Source organism: Molothrus aeneus, chromosome 12 (assembly GCF_037042795.1).
Source record: "Molothrus aeneus isolate 106 chromosome 12, BPBGC_Maene_1.0, whole genome shotgun sequence".
Classification (NCBI taxonomy): domain Eukaryota; kingdom Metazoa; phylum Chordata; class Aves; order Passeriformes; family Icteridae; genus Molothrus; species Molothrus aeneus.
In genome coordinates this window covers 13,073,459-13,098,344 of record NC_089657.1, presented here as the reverse complement: position 1 = coordinate 13,098,344, position 24,886 = coordinate 13,073,459, and the positions used below count along the sequence as shown (strand labels likewise).

Below are 24,886 nucleotides of genomic sequence, written 5' to 3'. Positions count from 1 at the left end.
TTATAAAATGGGAATAAAGCAAGTTATTGTCTTTTGGAAACTGATGAAGTACATTACAACTACAGAGAAAGGGACTGTACTTCATTCTGCTCAGCAGAGTTAAGATGCCCACAAAGAGGAAAAAAAAGTTTATGTTCATGTGAAAATGGTACTTGGAGCTTAGAAGTCTAGATTCACTTAACAAATTTAGTAAAATGAAGTACTTAAAGTAACCACAAAGCTGAAGTGGAGAATTTCAGCAGAAGGACAGTTTGAAGAGTTGGAAAATAAAAGCACAGACACACATGACAGGACAGTTTCTGTCTGCCTTGATTTTCCAGGGCTCTGTGCCAACACAGACTGAATTTGTGGGCCAGTACAGATAATCAAAGTGGGAGAAAAAACCCAACATGTGAATGGCGCTTCTATGGGAGCTCTGGTAACATACACAAGGATTTGCATGTTCATGACAGTATTGATCTAAGATCAAAAAAAAAAGGTTTTGTCCTCCCTGTATCTGTCTGTCTGCACAGGAGAACAAAGCCACACTCCTAAGAAATCATCCTTGAATTGAGGATTCATTACTGTAACACTTCAACCAGCAGACCTTGACAGGGCAGCTCCAAACCAAGCTTTTTAAAAAAAATCTACATCAAAAAAAGTCTTTATTATGTTAATTACAGTAGGCAAAACTAACATATCCCAATTTTTCTTTTAGAAATCAAAAAAACTCTTGCCTTTGTTCTCTATAAACATAGGTTTAACATAAAAAGGTCAACCAGAGGCAGTGAATCTTCTTGAAAATACTGGTCTACCTCCTGTTTCTGTTACACATGAAAAAAAAAAACACTAAAGAAAAATTAGAACCAAAATTAAATTTAGTAAAACAATCTTTCCTACTTGTGCAGTTGAGGCACTTGGTCCACACATAAAAATAAATTAATGAGTGGATTTTTTTCTCCCCTTTCAAATCAATTATTTCACCTCATCAAAATCACCAAAGGAGATTCATGTTGATCAGCTATTACATATTCATAATGCATAATAAAATATTATCTACTTTACATTTCAGGGCTCGTTTTGGGGCTTGATCTGATTTTGCTTTGTAAACACAAAGTCCTACATTCATAACTTTCTTTGTGACCTTTTATAATCAAAGCTTATTTTACATTTCAACAAGATATTACCTACAAAAGGATTCAGACTTTATGGAAGAGTCTGGTCCAACCCCTTTGCCATCTACACAAGCAACAGCTTGAACCTCAGACTCCAAAACATAACAAAGAGCATGACCTTTTTCAAGAAAACCTCAGCAGGACTCAGGATGTAACCTTGATATCGCTCAGCACTTCTGACTGTACAATGTACATGAAAGAAGAGTGGGTAATGCACGTAGGAGTGACACAGTCATAACAGACAAAGCACAAATATTCACTGTTCATTGTATTCAGTCTAATAAAACTCTTATTTTGCAACACTCTTCATTGTATCTTTAGAATAGGATCTAGGCCTGCTGCATACCTAGACATGTATTGGACTTTGCTTGCTGGATCAAATTAAAACCATGAATTGGCATCACCAGTTTGGCCAAAATTTATTAACTACTCTAGGTACGCCACATTACACCATTCCCAAAAATCAGTTTGCTAAAGGAAATCTTCCCAGTGAAAATGTGGGTTTTTTTCAATATGCTTCAAATTTCTGCATTTTTCTGCCTCAATTTGTTATGGAACTATCTTTCATATTATCCCTGCTTTTATTTTCTTTGGTGTTTGTTTTTAAGTAGAGTCATAAATGTATTTCCATTTCATGCTATTTCCAGTTAGGAATAAAATGACGGTACTTCCAAGAAAGAAAATTACCCGGGAATCTGTTCTGCATTTGTAGACAGGAGAGAGGCGCTTTGAATGGAGAAGAAGAATTAAATTAGCCCCAGATATAGGGGCTGAATACTAGCCATGTGTTTTTGAAGTAAGTATCTGCAAACCCTTTCCTACAGATCCTTTATAGTCTGAACTTTATAACAATAAAGGTATAATCTGGTAAAAAGTTCGCTGCCCTACAGCAAGCACAAAACACTTTTTTTTTTCCCCCTTCATCCAAAGGAACCGCTGATCTTTGAATAAAATATTTTTACCTTCCCCCACAGCCACCAGTTTAGAATGAAAGCATATTCCATGTTTAAGATTCTATATTTACTCAGTTTAAATATTTATGGGTGAGATGTATATACAGTATTGAATAAAACAGAAACCAGATTCATTCCTTAATGAGTGAGAAAGAATAAACTTCATATGGGGCAAAAAGTAGTGCTAGAAATTGTCACTGCTTTCAAGTCAGCAGCCACAAGAAATGTTGTCTTCTCAACTACTGTACAAAATAACAAAACCAAAAGCAAGCTTTAGCTTTCCTTCTACATTATCAGATTTTTATGACAAAGGTTAGAATGTTCAAAAATGTGTTTAAATTTATTCAGCTGTTCTCATAGTTTCATGTTTCACTGGGCTGCTACACTGCATTATGTTCCCATATGACTAGATTAAAGCTATCTAACTTTATTAGAAGTTATTAGTCCAGCATCTGAATACTTGTTCAGAATTTTCTTCAGAAAGTATTGACAAGCTGAAAAAGTCAGATTGCTTTGGTTTGGGTTTTTTCTAACAGGACATCCATAGTGTTTGTCAGATCAGCACTTCTAAAGAGTGCTCTTCCTCCAAAGACTAAAAGTGGTGTTAAACCCAGTTGTAGGAAGACTGGGCAGACCAAGGCAGAGGTAATGGGATACAGAGACTTTAACCTTTAGGTCATCAATTTAAATTCAGCTCAAGTTGATCATGACCAACACTTCCACATGATGAATGTTTGCTAGCCTGTGTAAAGAAATAGACACAATAAATATTGGTGGACACATTACCAAGGTAACTGATCCCTTTTGGTAATCTCAGAAGAATACCTACACTCTGACAGGCCACCAAACAGCCCTGATTCCTCTGGTTTCATGGAATCCCTCACCACTGCAGGCTCCAAAACAATGTCCTAGCCATCATCAAATTACTTCCAACATGTTTTGGAATTTTTTTTTTCTTTCATTAAGTGGATATTTCAACCAGAAGTATCTTCAGCAGTGATCACAGAGTTAGCTTACCATAATAAAGTTGAATGTGCAAAGAATACAAAAGGCTATATTGAAAAATGGTGTTAAATTCATTGTTCTAACCCAAGTGCTACTTTCAGGCAGATTTGGTTGAACTGTTAAAAGAATGGATATAGGAAAACCAGAAAAACCCAAGACAGCTGACAGGAATAACCAGAGGCATGGAAAGACAGTTCTATATGGAGTCTGAGATTTAGTTTAGAGTCCAGATTAACAAATGTTGCCTGGTATGAACATATAAAATAATGATTATTACAGGCATTTCTTCAGAGCCTGGGGGTTATGAATAAAGCTAAGCACAAAGGTTCTTTACCAGCCTATAAGAATTCTGAAGATTCCAGAAAGGTCTTGTTAGTATTAGGACAAATCCTTTCACAATTTTCACAAAAGCAGAGATACCCAACCTATTACAGACAATAGTCCAGTAGTAAAGACAGTTGCCTTGGATGCATTAGATATTCAGCTGGATTTAAGTCTCTATTCAGCTGGATTCAGAAAAGGAAATTGAACCAAAGTCGCATGTCTTAAAGGATAATGCCCTAACTATTAGGCTCTGGGCATTGTAATGCAGATTTCTCTCAAGGTTTCTTTTTGAGCAGTTCAATTTCCAATAAATTATTTATTTGCTATTTGAAATTAAAGCTTTCTAAAGGAATTTTTTTAAACTACCCTTGACATGAGAAAGGTTTTAGGTTTGATAAAGAAGCAATTTCTATCAAAAACTCTGTTAACTTGGAAAAATCCCTATTAGCTTTAGTATTTCCAAGAGCAGATGCAAAAAATTTCAGACATTTGTACACAATCTTTTTCCTTTGTGGCAACACTAAAAAGAGGATAGCAAGACCATGCCATGAGATCTTTTCCTCACATATCAAGTGATTTAAGGCTGAGGAATCATCGCTACTAGTATACACAAATCAACCTCTCCCATTAAAAAAAAAAAAACAAAACCAAAATATGTAACAAAAATTTAAAATGTTTTCATGTAAAATTGATCAAGGGAAAACACAACAGCATTCACACTACTTTTCTTTTTACCTAACTCAGAACAAAGTTGACTATTTTTATAGCTGGGAGGATAAGGTCTTTAATGTGGGCTTTCACTAACATATGAGTCATATTTACAGTGATTTACTTTTACCCTTCCAATCTATAATCTTAGAAGGACGCTGTTCCCAAATGAAATAGCAATTTTCATGTGATTGGAACTATAAGTCTGTTTTTCTTAGCTTGTTCTTCTACAGCTGATCTTGCATTTGACTATTGCCTCCATCAAGATGCTTACTGATTACAACTTTCAGTTATTGTAGCTGCCTTATACAGGGCTTCCCAAATTACAGTGATTGAAATCAACCAAAGTCATGTAATATAGTTTATCCATAGTTATACAAAAATTTATTCATTTTTGAAGACCTCTACTCATCTCCCAAGTTTACCACTCCATGAATTCTGTGGCAATGTTTTTTCCTCCCCGCTCCTTCTCAGTTCTCCCATTCTGGCTTTCATCCAGTCCTCTCTACCTTTCTCTGTCATCATGTGGGTTACTGCAGTGTGTTTTTTAGCTATTTATCCCAAATTCATAAAGCAGTACCTAAAGACCCCCTTTAACACACCAACTCACACCACTTTAAAGCAATTAACTCAACACCATGCTAAGCAGTTCCCTGCACCAATGCACACAGAATCATTAGTATGATTACAGTCTTTATCAAATTAACTTCTGTTCACTGGGAAAGGAGAGACATTAATGTTACACTGAGCAAATGGTAGCCCTGCTAAAGCCAGATTATGGGACAGTGAAAGTCCTGTGTGTGGAACCAGAAATGCTGCCAAAGGAACTGCAGCTAAACCATGAACAACTGGGTACAGACTGCATCCTTCCTACTTCAGTGTTCTCCTACTACATAAAAAGTTCCCTTGCAATGAAAATAGACACTAGCACAGCAGAAAAAGACTTGTCTTTAAAACCAACCACCTGTCATGAATATAAGTTCCTATTCCCACCTCCACCACCCCTCTTTGTAATAATATTACAAAGCAGAAATAGATCACGTTTGGATCCTAAACTACATGATACATCTACTACCAGGAAAGTAATGTGTAATGAATCACATTATTTCTCCAGAGTTTTAAACAGGTAGAAACAGCCATAGAGAAACTGCCAAGGAAATCTACAGTTCCAATTTTATAGTATCTGTAGATCTTCAGAGTAAAAATAACGCACAGATGTAATTTTCAAAATTAGCATTCCTATTAAAAAGAAAACCAGACTCATCCTAGTTGATCTTAGACATTGACTTATTCACCAGAATAATTCCACTGAGGCAGATAAACACATTTGCATGAATAAGGGCCCGCACTGCAGGATTTAATAAAAACATACATATGGGACAAAAAAAGAGCCTAGGAATTAAGTCAGTAATTTTGACAAACTTTTGTTTCATAACTGCAATGCAGTCAACTTAGTTGGCTATTCCTAAGTTCAGATCTAATACACACTGCTCTACAGCACTGCCTGAACAGCATTAATGTCTTCAAAGCAATTTCACTTTTTAAGCTTTTTAAGACAAACACACTGTTTGTCTCTGGCTCACAACTGTTGATGCACTTCTGAACCACAAATTCTTCTTGTCATCTTGCCTAATTATAACACATTCTTTAAAACTTAACTTTTGTTTGAAAAACAGGTTCATAAAATCTCTCAGTTCTACATTCAAAAGAGCTGTTAAATTAAACTAATTAAAAGCCCAAAAATGTTGGAATTCAATGAGGAGAATTTAGACATGTGTAGCCAAAATGATGATCCTGGAGATGTTCCTACCTGGAGATGCTCCTACCCCATCCTGGAGATGTTTCTGATGGCCATAAAGGTTTTGTTGGTAACACAGGCCAGACCCAGAAGCTGCATCTCTGTTTCAGGCCAGAGTTTACCTGCTCAGCCAGGGTGCATCATCTCATGGCTCAGCTTGTGCCCAGTCTTGTGGGGAGCTGCACAGCTGATCTGAGTTTGACCTACCAGGCACTCTCAAAGCCAGACTAATAAACACCAACCAGGTGGGCTCCCTACAAAATGCTTCAGGTGCTATTTCTTTCCAAAACAGCACATGAGCACCAGTCATTCCCAGCCTGGCAGCAGCTCTGCTCATCCCAGAAGCCAAATCCCCTGGTCCCATTCCTTCCCCACCTCAAGACCCAGCAATGTCCTTTAGCAGGATGGACAATTCTGCTCAATTTCAGATCAATCAGCTGGCTACAGGCTGCAGAAAATGCTGGGACAAGGAGAGGGAGATATCAAAGTTCTACCACTGAAGCTCTCTCATTGTACAGAAAATAATTCAAGATTCATTGGGCTGGAGAAAGAACACAAGAGGGAGCAAGAGTCTGTAGCCTAGTGATTTGGGCACTCAGCTGGGAAAAGGAGTCCTGGGCTCCTGGCCTGTGCTCTGTAGAAGGTTCATGCAATTTATCTAACAGCCTTTCAACAATCTAAGTCTTAGCTCATATCTGGCCATGTTTTCCTTCCTGATCCAAGTCTATAAATAACACTTTGTTTGCAAACATCAACATATCTCTTGTATGCTCTTAATGATAAATTTTAAATAGGAAACATCAATAAAACTGAAATGTGCCAAAATCTGAAAGCTTATTTCATATTCACTTTCCTTTATAATACTTAAAATACAAACAAGAACTTATTTGTGATCAGGTTAAAAATACTATTAAAAATGCAAATACATGGTTTTACCTGTGTCAATAATGCTGCTTTGAACCACTAAATTGGAAGTTATTTTTTCATCTCATCTTTCTCAGGATGAGGTAAGATTTTTAAGAAGTTATAAAAATAGTAATAGCCTTCTAACATCTTTATTCTGCTCAGTTTCTGATTCTCACTTAACAGTATTTTCATTTGCTGGTTCTCATTCCCTAGAACAACAGTGCAATGTCATGCAGGCGACTTTAAATCCAAGCAAGGTTACCCTGAAATTCCCACTCCAACAATTTCATGGACATATTTCTGGTTTTGCTAAACATTCTTTTCATAATAGCTTCATTTTGGGCCTAAGCCTACATAACAGGGTCCCTTTAAATAATATTCCATGCCTTGAAACATATTACAAAAACTGTTATATCAAGGCAAGTTATGCAAGGGCTCTCTATGGTTTTAGCATATTTACTCTGTCACGCCATGTGTGAGACTGCAGCCTCCACAACAAAACCTTTACACACTGAAGTCATTATCTCTGTGAAGTCTGCAACTGGCATTTAAAACTTATTGATGGCCTGGGTATTGGTGGCTCAGTAGGCAGCACTCTTGCCGGAGGCCCAGGAGGTCAGGGGTTCACATTCTGCTCAGAGAACAAGTTGGACATGTTCCAGGTTTGTGTGTGGGCTGCGCTACACTCCTGAAGGGGCAGTCCTTAGGACAGTAAGTGAAACCTTGGCTTTTTGGGGATATCCAAGTTCTCCCACAAAGGGAGGAGGAAGAGTAAGAAGAAAGTTTAACAAGTGAATGAACACGATCGCGCCGGCTGGGGACCTGGATTTGGTTGTGTGCTAAACACAGAACGGTCCAGCTAGAGTACACTGAACAGCTTTAAAGAAGCTGCCACATTTCAGTCTCTGTGGTCAGCACATGTTCAAGGGAGAGGTACAGACTCCAGGCATGCTCAGTATTAGCCAACTTCTCAACAGCAGAGTGACTTTGGGTTCAATTTCACACCACAGAACTATGAAAAATGCATGTGCAGTTTCAGCGAGTGAGCAGTCCAAACAAAAACACTTGAACACTGGAGCAACTTCCACCCATACTATACAATCACTGAAAAAATATCCAGCCAAATACCCAAGTCAAAACCAGCAACACATTTAGAGAATAATATAAATCAAGATTCGACCTGCTCTGGTGTTAAACTTTGATACTTGAATATCCCAGATGTCTCCCTCCTCCTCTTCTTCTTTATAGACAGGTAAAGATGGATCTCTTGAAGGAACTGGGGATCACACTCTAGGCAAAGGTTGGACAGGTGATCAATGTACAGCATGAGATTGTGCCGTGGCTATGTGCCTCCAACAGTGACTGGATCATCTGGTTTAGAAAAACAATTCAAAATTGTAATATTTTCTAAAGCACTTATAAGGGAAAAATTAGCAAAAGGGAGAACATGTAATTTTTATAACATGGAATATATCACAGAACATCTTTCCATAATTATATATTTAATTTCAAAAATCCATTTATTTCCTATTTAACATTTAGTTCATAAACTTTTCAATTCCTTAGAAGTCAGTCTTGAAAGGATTGTATCCCATTTCCACTGGCAGAATATGTCCAAAAGTTACCAGTGTGATACAAAGTTACTCTTATAAGTGTCAATATATATATATTTGGCATCTAGATTTAGACACAACCCTACAAAGTGCCAGGGCCAGGCCCAGCCCATTCCTTAATCAGGTTTTGGGGCAAGCCAGTATTTATCAGCCAACTGGGATTCTACTCTGCAGTGCTCTTCAGGAGGTAAGCACAGAAGTTAATGTTTTGTTAATGAAGAGACATCTCCCAACACTCCCTTCTATGTCAATAGAATGAAAGAGCATTTTCTAAAGGACCATTCAGAGAATTTGAATGATACCTTTTCTTCCAGCATTTAGGAACACCATCTTTTATCTACCTATCTTTTACATGGTGCCTTTTTTTTTTTTTTTTTTTACCATCATGGAAAAACAAATACTGCCCTCCTTCCCAGAAATATCCATTAGTATAATGGATCTTTAGGTTTACATTTGGTGAAACCAACCTGTATTTACACACAGTAAAAGAGATAATTAATTACAAGCATCATGACATCTTTAGGCTGTCACACAATTGATGTATAAGCAACGAGCTGCTTAAATGAAACAAGATATTGATGGCATTATTTCAAGTTCAGAAACAGAGGAACTCCTAATATAATCCCAGTGCAAATTTGTAAGGAACTATGTGTTCATTTTGTCACTAAAATATGAAAAGGAGCTATTTCAAGGAACGAAGGATGTCCTCTTAACCTGCAACAACAAATTTGTTTGGTTTTTTCTCTTCTCAGTAAGAAAGCAATTAGGATTTTTTCCAATAAAAATATCCTTGTCCATATATAAACACTCCTGGTAATCATGTAATTACCTTACCCAATCAGATTAAATTGCTGTCAGTTGAGTTCCCACTGTTGATTAACTTTTGTGTACTCTGAACCTAAATGAAGTCTTTGGTAAAGTTACTTAGTCATTTACAAAGGTGTCTCTATGATCCCAAAAAGGGTAACAGCAGTATATTATTTACTATAATCATCAAATATCCAAGGTCAAAGATAGATCACAGTGGACCCCTTTTCTAAAACCCAAAGAAACACAGAATTAAACTATGTTGCTTATTTTTGTGTTTCTTGCCATGACTTCTAAATGTAATAGTAACCTTTGACCCCCCCCATATTAAACACCATAATTATATAATTAAAACTAATTATGCAATTTAACATACATATTTTTGTCCTACAACAGGCAGGTCAATTACCTCACTCATTGACCTTGGAAGCTTTCACAGTTTAAACAAAACAATGAGGCTTTCAATTAATTTTAAAGTACAAACAGAGAAGGAGCAGCAGAACCGCAGGTCCTTGCACTGATACTGCTTGGAGGGATCACTTACAAACCTCTTCATTTTGGATTCCACAGATTAAATCCCTTGATAAAGCTGTTAAACACCTTTCTTCCGTGTTGCTATCATTAGAAATGTTAACACATTTGTGAACAAATCATAAATGCACATTATTTGCCAAATGCAGGAAAGGAGACCAAGTAATATGTTTGCTTTGTCCCACTTCTTTTCCTCTGCTTCCTCCCATTGCCTGTATCCCTGTTTCACCACCTCTTTCTGAAGTCTCTTTCTTTCCCCTGTTTTCTTCATTATCTTCTCTGTTCCATTTTGAGCTGTAAAGTTTATCGTTATATCAAACTGCTGTAGCTGTTGTCTTCTCCAGTTTCCATCCACATCCCTGACTCCATTCACAGGGTTTCTCAGCAGGTCTTGGCACCAGGTGCCTTCTGATGATGATGATCCAGCTGAGAGGGAACTAAAATTTAGCATTAAAAGCTACAGCTGAAGCAAACATGGTACATGCTCTAAAATGAATTTTCCAGAGAGGGAAGTTTGGTACAAGTGAGAGACAATTTATGAAATTGTTGAAATATGTTTCACCTCGATAATATCTTTTTTTCTCTTTAAACACTTAGGTAATCTCTATATACTGTGCTGAAGGTTTTCAAATTGTACAAGAGAGACTCATGTAATATTACATTGTGTCCAAAGAACTTGTTCAAAGAATAAAATTAGCATTATCATTTAACCACATGTTTATTCTTCAGTAAAGTAAATTCCATTCTCTAAAGAATAATTCTTAAAGCAAGTACAAGCCCAGGAGCTCAACATTAAAAAGGATCATGTTCTGCTATCCTGCTTTTTCCAGTTGCTATATTGACCACAAATAGATCCAGCAGAGTTAATAAGCTTAGGTGTGAAGTAAAGGGACAGACCACATATATATAAATACTCCCTATATATATATATATATACACATCCCCTATATATATATATATATATATATATGCATACATACATACATACATATACAATCATGCTTTAAGTTGTTTTCTCTAAGCCTTGTTTCATGTGGGGATCAGAAAATAGCTACTGGAAAAAACACATGAAAATCTTTCCTGACTTCTTGAAAGTATGGCAAAAATACCTAAAGTGCACTTTGTGCTTTGGTGTCGTTTCTAACACCATTTTTGGAGTCCTTTCAGTTCTCTGCTTTAATTAGGCCTGACTTGCACAAGGAGCTTGAAAAGATTTCAGTAAACCCTTGACATAATGGAAACAAGGAGCACTGAACTCTGAATGAGGAGTTACAACAGGAAAGAAACAATTTAAGATGGTAGCAGGCCTTATTGCAACATTAAACCTCAAATTGGATCTGATTTACACAAAGTAAACCAATATATTGAAATAGTGCCCCAAACTTCTGGACAAAAGTTTGAAGAAAAATAATACAGTGCATGTGTAGAAATTCTGTCCAAGGGACTGGAGGAGATTATTCCTTATATTCGCATTTAACAAAAAGGTTCCTTCTGTTTTGAACGGAACATTAAAATTCTAATTCAGCTCACAGAGCATCCCAAACACAGCAGCAAAAGAATCTTTGAAGGAGCCCAAATATGGTGCTATTGAAACAGAGTGGATTAGAGGAATTGGGATAGAATCCTACAAGTGGCTAAGCAGCAGCAGGAGGTCAGCTTCACAAACAGCAGGATGCTGTTCTTGCCAGACGTGAGTGACATAATACAGGCAAAACAATCAAGATTTCAGCTGATAAATGTATGCCTGAGGAAAAGGCCTTGCTGTAGAACTTTCATAAGCAACAAATATTTAAGCAAATTCTGTAGACCTAATTTACACAGGAGAGCATTTTTTTCTTGTACAAACATGTCATGTTAACCACATAGACCAGAATTCTTTATAACATAAAGACAATAATTTTAAGAGCCTAAATGTAGAAAATATAGGGGTCTTTGCTCAATTATTCAGTAAATGGATTAAACAAAGAGCTTTCACAGGTTGATGCAGCTGCAAATGTGTCCCAAGCAATTCTGTGTGCATTAGGATAATACACATGAAAACATTAGCTCCAAATATCTAGGATACCCAGAAAGAATAACAGAATCCATGTAGCTCATTGGTTATCTATAAATTGCATATATCAGTAGTGTTAGACACGTTTCAAGTCTCTGAAGGGAACAGTGGCATTTATAAGGAGACATTGATATACTAAAGTAAGATGACCAATAAATCATTTTGGTTTCTAAATGTTATGGTATTATATTAAATCATACTTTAAACATCTATTTTTCACTTCTACTATTTTTAAAATATATTCTAAAAGGCTGAGATACCACTTATTTTCCATTTTATGCTATGAGCAATAAAAAGAAAATTTATTCAATTGCTTTTGCGCAAGGGAGGTGCAAAACATCACACATAAAACATTAATCTGTCTGCCCCAAATTCTTCTCTGTCCTCCACAAAATATCCTTTTGGGCTAAATACTTTTGCAAGTCTGAAATCAATTGTAAATCTGAGGTCAGATTCCAGCCTGGAGCAGACACCAAACTTCCCCTAGACTCTTAGGACATTGCGAAATAAGAATTTCTACATGGTGCAGTTGACTGTTGTCATTCAGAAATCAGATTAAGAGGCAGTCGGGCCTTTGAGAACAGGAGCTACATGAGTGTTTAAGGAAGCAGGACAGAGAGAAGCCAACCAGGAGCACAAGGACACAGAGCTGCCCTGCCATGGCTTGAGGAATCACATAAGGCCACCACGGCATTGGCAGACAACACCTGAGGACACTGAACTTTCTCCACGTGGCCAGAGCTCTCCTGTGATCTGACCACAAAGGGGGCATTTCATACCCCAGGGACCATGACAGAGCATGTCTGTATTTTGCTAACTTGGTGGACATGGGAACAATCTATGGTCATTTCTGCTGGAGAAAGATCAGACTGCAGGGCAGGCCAAGCTTGTGCTCCCGGGCTCCAGTCTGTGGATCTTGTACCAGGCTGGCCATCTGTGATCTCAAGGTGCATGATTTCTGCACATCTTTCATAAAACCATGCAATCAGGAGTTTGAAATGACCTGGAGTCAGCCGTGGCATTCAGCAGCTGCTGCTCAGCTGGAAGAGGAGGTGATGCTGCTCCTCCCTCTCCCTCAGCTGCAGTTGTGCTGTAACTGAAGCCCAGAGCCATCCTGTTCCCATCACCACAGGCAGGGGGACTTTGTTACACGCAGGGTGTGCTGCACATCCAAACCTGCTCGGCATGGAGCAGGGCAGCTCAGTAAAAGCTGATTAAGACATGGTGCTGAGCTAAAAACTTTGTGAATATCTGTGTTTTGGCCTTTCCCCAAATGTCTCCCTTCAACAAGTGAGAGAGGACAGCTGGAGCAGACAAACTTTCTGTATCCAAGAGATTGTTTTTCTTTCCTTTGAAGGTATTACTTGCCTGTTATTACATTTACATAAAGGACCTTTATTCTTTCCCATATATAGTGAATTGCACTCCTGTATGTGAACATTGTGTAGCCATTTCCCCCCAGATACAAAACAGAATTATCTTCACTGTCATTCAAGCCTTTCTTTTTCCCCCATTACAAAGAATTGATGCAAATCTATTTTTGTTTGGTCTGGTTTATGCTGACAGCAATTAATTCTAAAGCCTCAGCATAAAGACATACAAGAATCACATATGTTTTTAATCTACAAGCAAGTTATCCAATTATTTTAGGTAAACTTTATGATCACAACCATTCTTACCAACTCTGATATGATAGGCTATTTTCTTCTTAATGGCTTAAGACTAATATACACTGCTACAGGGAACATACTCTTCAACATTCCTCATGTTTTACCTCCTGATCTTGAAATAATAATATAGTCAATGACCACATTTTGTTTATACTTGTTAGTAAAAAGTCACTAAAAGCATGCTGGGAAATAATATTCCATGCCTTAGGACTCAAACAATTTCTCTTTATAAATAGAGCCTGTGTAAATCACAGACAAAGTTGACAAATTTCATGGATTAGTCATGGTGAAAATATCAGATTTAAAACAGATTAACAGGAAAATCATATTACAATTCTGATTACCCAAATTCTGCATCTTGTTGAAGAATGAAATGAAAAAGCAGTGATAATTCTGGAGCCAATTCACTAAATTACACCTGCACTGAGTTGCATATAGAGGGTAAAGATTCCTCATTAACCTTGTAAAACCTCTGAAATCTACATTTAGCTACATTGAAATGAGAACATCACAAGTTATAGAGATTATGGCACATTGAAGCTATTTCAGTGCATTTTGCCATCAAATTATGCTAGCATGAAATTATTTTGTCACCTCAGAGAAAAAGAAATTAAGGAAGAAACTGATTTGAAGTTAAAGCTCCTGTTTTCACAATTATTTGTATTTGGTGCATCCACTTAAAAATTAGGGAAATAATATTTGAAAGAAGTTCCACTTTAACAGAATATCCCATTATTCCTGGAAAAATATAAAATTCATAACTGTGAAGAACAACATTTGGAGTTAAGCAAAACGATCAGCTTTCACATAGAACTTCACGGCTTTTAAGTCTTTCATGATGATGTAATTTAAATTGAGGCCTTATTTAAAAGAGAGGTTACACACAACCATGTGATTCAAAGAGACTTGTTGACTACATAACAATTTGGCTTGATGCCTCCGTGTCCTCCACTGAGCTGCACAGACCACTTGTCATCCTTGCATCTGAAGACAGCCAATTTGTCAGACATTTGCTTTAATTCTTTTTCTTTGTCTTCTTTACAATATCCTTCATATGCATCCTGGTCATCAATATCATATATCTGACTGGAGGATGGAAATTCATCTGTGTTTCCGTCTTATTTTCTTTGCATGCAATCCTCCTGGGTCTTTTAGGATGTGCTTAATAAGAACCACATTATTCTGCTAAAGGAAGTCCTTTAGCAGACTTTGAGGAGCAGTATGGCAAATTAGTTTCAGAACGTGGAAGGTCAGGTTGGAAATAAAAAGCTGCAGTTATCTACTGTGTTTTCTGCAGTTCAGAAAGTAAGAAAAAGAGGCCTAACCTTCAAGAAAGGATTTGTTTAATGTTTTTCCTTCAGAAAGCTAGACTAATTTATGCCCAAACAATAAAGTGTTGAACATTAGCTGTAACTAATTAAAATTAGCTTTTAGTTAAAGTCACATTTGTAAGAAATGAACAATCACACTTCTCTTCCAACTGCATTTAAATGTTTTTGTTTCCATAAACACAATGTTGTTTGCAACAAATTCTACACCATTCAAATATTTAAATTTAAAAGTGTGCTTGAGTTTGAACTTAAATAGCCCTCTGCTTGGGAATGCCAGGTTTATGGGTGTCCTTGCAACCTTAATTCTGCCCCCTGGTGTCTGTAAATTATGGCTATTTCTAACTAATGATCACAGGTTATTTTTCACTCCAGGGTCTGTGTCACTCTGTCCACAGGACAAATGTTCCTCACACAGTGCAGCTGCTTTCAGCACTACCAAAGTTTTTAAAATGCTGCTTTTGCTAAGCATCTCCCTGGAGCTCTAGTGCTGCTTGCTTCCTGGGCTTGCCTGTGCTGCTCATCACCATATCTGGATCTCTCTAGAGCACTAACAAGCCACTTTCTTCTTTGTGATAGGAGGAGAGCATTATTATCTGTGTGGGAAAAGACAGTGCACAGACACTGGGCACAGGTTCAAAAGTCTTTGTTGCAGATGTCTTGGTCATTTGCTCTGATGTATTAGGCTTGCTAGTGTAAAGTTCTTCAGTTTTTATAGCCCTTTTCATTTTTAAAACAGTTGCATAGACTTCAAGATGCTATATTTGGCACATCTCTATAAAATAAAATTGTATTTTTTATTTTCCTCACTTTGTAGATGTGAAAAAATTGCTTTTTTCCTGGCAGGTCAGAAAACCGTCAGAGATGGCCTAAAGCTCAGAACCACTTCTGCTTCAGCTCTTGTTCTGCTTCTGATGACCAGACACTCTTCCTGTCACCATGGCAGAGTTTTTATCACCCTGAAGTTGCTGAGGGTGCTCTCTGCGTCTCAGACAGGGCCTGACTGAATTAAATAGGAGTCCACACCATACCCATTTTTTGGTCTACACAATTTTTTAGCACATAAGGAATCTGAAGAAAGAGCATGGGTAGGGCTAAGTTGCCCAATACCATAACTGCTTGTCTGTCCCACATTTACTGTCCCAGTGAAAATGCAGCTCAAGAATGGAGCCAGCAATGGGGAGCAAGCATGGACCAGCAGTGAGTGCTACAGAAAAGGCAGTAAATGGCTGAGCAACTGAAAAGTGCTGCAACATGTAACCAAAAGGACACCTAAAAAAATAATTATATGAGCTACTTTAAATCTGGCACTTGCCAACTTCCAGGTTTTCAATTTACACATGAATATCCATTTAATTAAACCATTGTCTTCCAATATGTTTTTGCTACATTAAAAGATGAAAGTTACAGACAACTTTCATGATGGCTTGTGAGTATCAGAAGCAAAGCTTGAGTTTTTAACAGAGTTGAAATACATGTACACACCATTTAAAATAGACCTCCTGCTATTGGGGAGCACCTTAAATCAGTGTTGTGCACTGAAAGAAATTCTAACTTATATAGACCTGAGCAAATGAAGGCATTTTAAATTGCTTTGTTTATTGTTAAGGCACACAGCAGCATAAATCCATCACTTGCTCTCTGAACAAAATCTGAGTGCCCTCTGGAGCTGCCATGCAAACCAAAATATAGTGAAAACAGCAATTCTGATTCTTTAAATCTACCAGTTTTCCTTTCCTACTTTGAAAGAGATCTGACCCACAAAACAGCTGGACTTCTAAGGAGCCTTTTTGCTGATTCCCCAGTGCAGATTGGAGCAATGCATTTGGTCAGGTTAAAATTTGCTTTTACCCTCTGGCTCTCAATCAATGGATTTCTCATGATCTAACATCAGTAAATTAAAATCAGCTACAAAATTTAACTAAATAAATTTATTCATAGAAGCAATGAATGCATCATTAAGGTGCAATAATAGTCTCAGTCACGTCTATCAAAAACTTTCTATTTTCTTTGGCAAGATGAGATTAAAACTGAAATGCTATGAAAAATCCAATTTACTCTCCAGTAGTGAGCTTATATGTCTTGTGTTTGTACTTCATTCTCCTCAGTCATGAACAATATTACAGTCAGGTTTTGGTTCTTAATACTTTGGGGTGCAAGAACTGCAAAAGACATGTTTGATTTTCTATTGACCCTGAAATGAGAAAAAAATCCCCAATGTTTACTTACAATTCTAAACCAACCAACCCCCCTCCAAAATAACAACAAAGAAAAATCCAAACAGAAAAAAACAAAACAAAAAACGAAACCAAAACAACTTTGGACTACATTTGGTCAAAACTTTGACATAATAATCTATTTCCCACCTTCTCATATACTGGAAGAAATAAGTAATCCATGTTTGTGAAGTGTTTTAATGACCTCAGACAAAAATTACAGAAATGCAAAGCAAGAACGATTGTTGTTGGGATGATGAAAATGTCTTATTCTACTCACCATGTTCATTGCCTAAAGTAACACAGTGGGTAGCCAGTTATTACTAAGGAATAAACCTTTTCATCAAACACTCTTTATAAAAATATTTCCCTGGAAATGTAACACAGCATGTAGCAAGACTACTACAATTTTCCATCAACTATGAGTACAAGCAGCATAGGTACTGTTTTTAGATAATTTCACCCAAGCTTTTTGGCAATAGTTCCTCTCAAGGAAACCTACATTAACCAGAAATTTAGAGTCTGTTATCCCCAGGCCAGCTTCACTGGAATTTTTAATATGGCACTGTCTATTCAAGAGTTGTGTGTAAAATGCCAATAAAGTGGCCAGAAAAGAGCTGAAGGGCTAATTGCCTTTTAACTCCACTGTGATGATAAAGTCACGTAGAAAGAAAGGAAAAACTCCCACTGCTTTAACAAGTTTATCTGACTGCCACTTTAACATTCTCTGTCTGCATGCACTTTAGTGCATTCACCAATAAAAGGATAAAAGCATTCAAAATCCTGTACCCTCAATAACTAAGAAGTCCAGATTCAAAACGTCTGCTCTGCTGGAATCAGCCCATTAGGTCAGCCAGCTTTTTGCCTGGTTCTTGATTTCAACTATACAGTGTGTACCAGCAAAAACATTTCCTTTTGATGCAAAAGATTATAAATCCTTAGGAAACTGGAGTGAGAGGAGAAAAGGAAGGACACCATTTTGAAATAGTAATAAAAAGCAGAAACTGCTTCTCACAGATGAAGGGTGAAATAGTACCAATCAAGCCAGTGGTGAAAATCCCATTGTCCTTAAAAGGTCAAGGAATTAACTTTAAAAAATAAAATACAGGAAAATATAGCATAATTTATAAGCTGGATAAACATATAATTTTCAATTCTTCCCTGTTCCCTCAAATACATTTTATATTATTCCCTTCAATACTTTCCTTTTCAAAAATCCAGTTTTATAAATATGATTTGTTACATCTGAACAAGATTTTCTACCTAACTCTGCCTTTCTGCATTTCTTCATGGTGTAAGTGCTTATTAACCCATAATTAAAAGTAGACATTGAATAACATCACTTATGGAAATCAGTGCTATAGACAAAAGGTGCATTTTCCTTTGCCAGCTGAGTGATGACCATCCTTGTGCCCCTTGATTCCACAAAATGAGACAGTTGCTAAAAAGACATTTCACAGAAAGATAGAAAAGAAGAAACTAGTGGTCATTTAATTTTTTGCTAGACCTGTGTTTTGACTTTTACCAGAGATGGAACACAGTCAGCTCTGATAGTGAATTGACCTGTTCCACTTAATAAAGTAAAAGCAGCAGCAGAGGCATTGTGATTGCCAGCTGCAAACCACCGAGTGTTGGTTTTCTCTATTAAAAATCTCTTCCATGTTTTTCTTATTGTAACCTGAAAAGAGTACAAAATCCAAAATCCAATGGAATTTCTATCCAAAAGAATACTGTTAACACTGAAAGTTCCTCAAGAACTCACCCAAGCAAATGTTGTATCAGATTACAGTAAAATTTAAAAGCAGAAGTTCAAACTAAAATGAAGTGTCCTTCAAAACAGACTCATGTGCATCAGAGCTTATGCATTAATGCACTTATTTCCATACAGCTCTGCATTTCCCTTCTCCATCACTTTGTAATTTGTTCCAGATTTTGTTATTTCTTTCAAATTTGAAGGTACATTGTTCCACATTTGAGTGATGAAAGACTGAACTGGATGGAAGTACACTGAAATGTTAGAGGGAGAATGAAAACAAAAATGAAGTTAAATTTTTAATTCATAAAGTAGTAACAAGTGAAAGAAATAAAACAAAGAAACAAAGAAATATCTCCTAACAAATAAAGAAAATGTAGTGCTCAGGGAGACCCAGAGTGGTCATGTTCACAGTACAAAATAAACAACTTTGCTATCCTTACAAATTTAAAATGCCAATACCTAAGGGAAGCAATGAATTTCTCCCTAACAATACACTGCTTTTAGGTTGTCACTGCAGTTCAGGGGTATTCTTAAAGCTTAGATCTTTCTTACTAGATTAGAAGGCAGAGTAAACTAAAAGATCAAGCTAATCTAGGATAAACTTCTTTTCCACAGTTCAAAGGCATTGGCCTTTCCACAGGCTCAATTGCAGGTTTCTTTGAAGATGTGCCCCAAAGTTCATTAAAGAAATTTCACTGACTTGAACTGATTTCAACATTAAAAAGATAATGTGAGAGCTTCATTGCCATAAAGAACCTGACAGACTGACTTTGAAGCTTTTTTAGGTGGCATTACTTCTTCTATTCCTGGACTAAAAGCCTTATTTAAACATATCTTTATGTTTAACTCCTCATAAATACTTACAAAATTAATAGAAAAAAAACCCTTGGAAGCATAGATTTTTTTTTAAAATCCAGTTTAAAAAATCAGTAATTAATTATTTCAACTGAATTCAAAGTCACCATCACTGATGTTTTTCCCCCTTACTGACTGTACTTAATAACATTTCCAGTTGGTGCTGCACACAGTGTTTAAGCAGCATCTAATCTGTGCAGAGAAGTTTGAAAATAATCATATGGCAAGAAGAACTGCAGGCTTTAACAATAGAAGATTTAGACAGATGTACTTAGCTTTAAAACAGGTCCTACACAGCCTGTGACAACAGTAATGGGAAAAGGAAAACATTGCTGAAGGTTTTCTCAACCTCTGCTGAAATTCAGAGAGACACATTTCCTGATTTTAACTCCAGAATTATAGCTCCTGCTTAAGATAAACCTTTGGTTTCTTACATAAGGATAAATGCTCATCTCCTTATTCAGAAAAAAAACAAAAACAATAAACCACAAAAACAACCCTACAAACATAACTTGCAGATTTATGAAATAGCTTGCAGTGTATTACACTTTATACCTCTTTTAGTGCACGACACTGCACTGATGACATGAAATTAATATTTCTGGGAATACACAGATTTCCCAAAGCAAGTGCAAGCACCTTGGCATCAGTTTTCTGAATAACCAGATACTCTCTAACTTTCCAGAAGAGAAGCTGTGGTTCCTGGTTACTACAGATTTCAGACTTCTGCACCAGACTCACAAAAAGGATTCTTGAATTCCCTTCCATTCCATCATGTTTACTCTATGCACCACCTTACTGACCAGATTCTGTCAAATAAAAACCCCATTGTGGAGTCTGACATCCACTGTTTTGTAAACATTGCTCATGCATGGACCTTGTCTTCTTGGACAATAAATTCTACATATTTAGATAAACTAAATACTTCCATCGCCTCAAAAAGTTGTCTACAGGAAAAGTCAGATATTCTGGCAGTACTCTATTCCATCTTTAAGTTTTTATACCTTGAACCTTTATGAGAAAATCCTAAACAGAGAACTGTCATATGCACTAAGGTTTATTTGCAGCACGTCATCCTCAGCTTTCTGATTTATCCCCTGTTACTGTTTCTCTTCACAAAAGCACACAGCTGTCTCTTTTAGCCTATTTGTTTTATTTACTTTGCTTTTCTGAGTTCAAGATTTTATGCTGTAGATTTAAAAAAAAAAGTGACAGAACAGTTTGCCAATGTTGACACATTTAGGTTCTGTAGAAAAAGCTGTCAGGCCATGCAGCTCACTGAAGGAAACTGTCTTAGCAGAACAGTGCAACTGATTACTAAATAATTATTAAAAATATTAGAAGCTGACTGATACAGAGATACATACTGAAGATGAAACACATTACAGCTTTTGTTAATTAGCAGATCTCTTGTTGTATATTTAACCTCTTGCAGGGATGAACAAGTAAATATTTTAACAATTAAAAAGATGTTGAAAAGTTGATCTTCCTTTCTACTACCTACCTAATGTTAACTGCATAATACAATTAAAGCCTAGGCAATCATCACATTTTTCCATCTTGCATACAATCTACTTCATATGTTCTCCCCACACAAGAAAAACTGCTATGGTATAACTGCATTATCAGCTTATGACTTGGAACAAGCAAAATGTAAAAAATTTCCAGAACTGAGATAATCTCTTCAGTTTGAATTTTGAACCTTATTAGATATTAGTTATGATACAGCCATTAATTCTGCATATTTTGTTTTTCCCCAGGACTCCTGCCTCAATCAGTACACAGAAGAAACATCAGGCCTATGGCCAACTAGCCAAGATGTTTGATCCATGGTTTCTTCAAAGTGGTTAACTGAATGTTGCTCAGAAACAAATGTCAAACACATAAATTTATTCATTCAGGCTTTTCTAGGGCATCCTTACTGTGACATTATTGCATCCATTTATCTGACTCACAATGTCCACTCTTTGGTCCACTTGCACTTGTCCTCATCTCTCCAGACCCTTCAGTTTCTACCATTAGGGATTTTGCTCTGTCAGTTCCAATGTTCCCTCCATCTTCAATCATTTTTTTCCTCCAATTCCATCTCCCCACCCTCTCCTGCAAAGTTTAGCAGCTTCCTCCTTGTCTCCTGAAGGCCCAACCATTATTCCCACCTGTTTGCACAGGTACCTCAGCTCTAGCTCACCTCAAAGCTGAATTATCCTTTCTTTCATATGCAGATGAATTCCCTAAGAATCTCACAGAAAGCCCAATTCTTCTCTAGTAATCAAATTTAACAAACATTTTCTTGGACAACAGAAAATATATCCATGAAATTAATACCATGCAAGTGCTAACACTCAGGGCAGGTGTTGAAGCAACTGGATCAATAAATCCTTTAAAACAAGCATTATTTACAAGTCTGTTGGGGTCTTTTTTGTTTTTTGGGTTTTTTTTCCTTTATTCTCTGTGTTGGAAATAGCTGAGACTTTCCAGTTCAGCACCTGGAACCATTTGTGTAGAGCATAAACTCTTCAGACAGATACCTCACTTGGCAAGTGTCCCAAGTAATTTTATAAAATTATCAGCTAAAAGAAAGGATTTCTTTATGGGAAAGGTCAGACAACCTTTAAAAGAAGAAAGGATAACTAGGCAGGACTGTAAACTGGGAATATATAATGCAGACAAATAAACTTCGTACTACTGCTTTACTGTAATGACTTATTTAATTTCTTTCTTTCTGCTGTCAGAAAGGAAATTCTGAAGTGCTGCAATTATAAAATAAAAAAGATGTGGAAAATCTTGTTTAGTAATGATGTCAAAGTAGCAGAAAAACTCTTCTAAAACTCAGCAGAACAATAAATATAGTTAAAATTCCTATTAACAAATTGTATTGATTATTAGGGTTTTTATATATTTTTCACATATTGATTTAAATTGCCATGTATTTATACAATTTTGATATTCTTCTTCTTAATAATGATAGAAATAAAAAATTATTGCATCCTTCTATTCAGTAAAAGAAAAACAAAAATAGCACCTTCAAGCTACAGTATTGGCAGCTCATTAAATACATCTAAATCTATCATAACAATGTTTTTTCTTCTAATATCTTCTACTAGATTAGTGTCCATGGTGAAATTAGGGACACAATTTGTCACAGACCAGGACAATACAAATAAATCAATAAATAAATACCAGATAACTTATGTACAGGTCTTCATAATTCACTTTAAAAATTGAAATATAATTGCTCTTCCTTACAATTTATTATATGAAGTTTAAATTTATTGAAAAGAGAACAAATTAATAGCAGCAATTAACACCAGATACTGATTCTGATTGAAGAAGCAATCAAAGTCCTCACAGAGGAACATAATGCATAAACTATCCCCATAACACTTAAAAAGAATGGGCTGCTTGAACAACACCCTCACACTTAGCAGAGAAGGTAAAACTTGCTTTTATGGTTTGATGGAAAAGGTAATGGTTGACTCTCAGCTGACACTGATGGATTGGACATGACACCCTCAAAGCCAGCTGGAGGAATTCCAGTTTTCATAGGTGTGCTATCACTATCACTGCCACACTCAAATAATTGACCAGTGACATCACACCCAAATTGTAACATTTTATTTGGAGGCCATGGGCTGCCATGTGTTTAATACTACAGTGGACCACGAGGGCCCTTAAAGCATTTCCTTTTCATTTTTTTCCCTCTGTTAGGTGGGTTATTAACTGTATTAGCAGCATTTCCTACTCTGCATCTAGGAAATACCTGCTCCTACCAGTAATACCTTGTCAAACTGTAAAAAAACTCGAAGGAAACGACCCACTATCCTACACTCCATAAATACATCAGGCTCTTAGGCACATAAAAGTGAGACCCTGCAATCCCTAGTTAATACCAGACAGATCTCTGTTACAGTAGTTTGGCTCCTTCTACACACACCCCCACCATTAAATTTGATTCAAATTAATCCTGCCTAAAATTAAAGTAATGCTATTATTTACTATATTGAATGTGAATTCTTACTATAAGAGAAAAACAACTAAGTAGAAGAAGTGGCAGGAATTAGAGACATTTGAAATATAAATAGTTGTCATTTTTCAACATGTGATTTTAAGATTAAAATACAAGATATTTAAAAATCAGGTTTATTTGCTAACAAAAAAATGGTTGCGCACAATGTCTGTTGAACTCAATAAGAGTATAATCTAATCTCTTAGGACAAAGACAACTCACAAAAATACAAATATATTTCATCTTCCTTGGACTCCATTTTTTGTAAATTGCTTAGGCACAAGAGTTTTTCTAACTCTATGAATGAAGCAAAACCACAAAAGCCTTGGGTTTTCTCACTTCCAAGGTAAAAAGTCCAAGCTACATTTTAACCCATTTGGTTACACCTTGAGATCAACAGAGTCTGAAAGCCCAGCTAAGTCCACTGATATTCTGTATTTATTAAGTATTTGAAAGATATGTCCTTATTTCTAAAAAGGTTACTTTTAAATAGTAACAACTTTGAGAATCACTGTAGATATTGAGTTATATTTAGATTGTAAAGAACTTTCTCTTTTCTTTTTAGAGGACCTTGGAGAACCACATACACATGAAAACATTTTTATTTATTAAAATTTAGTCATCTCATTTCTGGTTTTTTTGTACCACAAACAGATGCAGAAATGTATAATATTCAGTGTGTCTGAAAATGAAAGGCACCAGAGTATAAGCCAGATAATTCTTTCCCAGCATTAATTCCACCTTTTTTTTTCTTCCACCATGCATTCTTGCCCCATCTACAACAAGCCTTGAAGTTTAGCAGCTTGAAATCATATGTCTGTCTGTTAAGCTGTTGGTATGTGGAAACAAAGTTTTTAGGAGACCCATAAAATCAAACAAGATCAGACTAAATTATCTGCTGCTGATCTGCACTGATACATTGCTGCTAGTCACTAAACCAGTAACTTAGGGTCCTCAAAAAAATTCAAGGGCGATGAACCATGATGTGCAACTTCATTGAAAGCTAGTTAAGCACATTATCAGACAGAAAAAGCATTTTGGACCCCCTCTGTTGTCACCCTGGCAAACAGTAACAGTGATAATTACCTCCTCAGCTCTGGTGGGGACCAGCTGAAATATTACACCACCAAAGCCCCTTCATTCCACAAACTGATCTCCTACTGACTAGGAATGCATTCAACTATTTTTTAATTCTGGGATAGA

At 36.5% G+C, this 24,886-nt stretch overlaps 1 protein-coding gene across 4 annotated transcripts in view; it reads right to left on the bottom strand.

Annotated features, from left to right (window-relative positions):
* ERC2 (ELKS/RAB6-interacting/CAST family member 2) overlaps window positions 1-24,886 on the bottom strand; it is a 406,794-nt gene that overhangs the window by 49,801 nt on the left and 332,107 nt on the right. For 3 of the 4 annotated variants that reach the window (XR_010784376.1, XR_010784377.1, XR_010784378.1), the window contains one exon: window positions 8,029-8,219. The exons of the other annotated variant lie outside the window; for it this stretch is intronic. The gene's annotated coding sequence lies outside the window, so the exon portion shown is untranslated. The remainder of the gene's footprint in view (window positions 1-8,028; window positions 8,220-24,886) is intronic. 4 annotated transcript variants of the gene reach the window in all.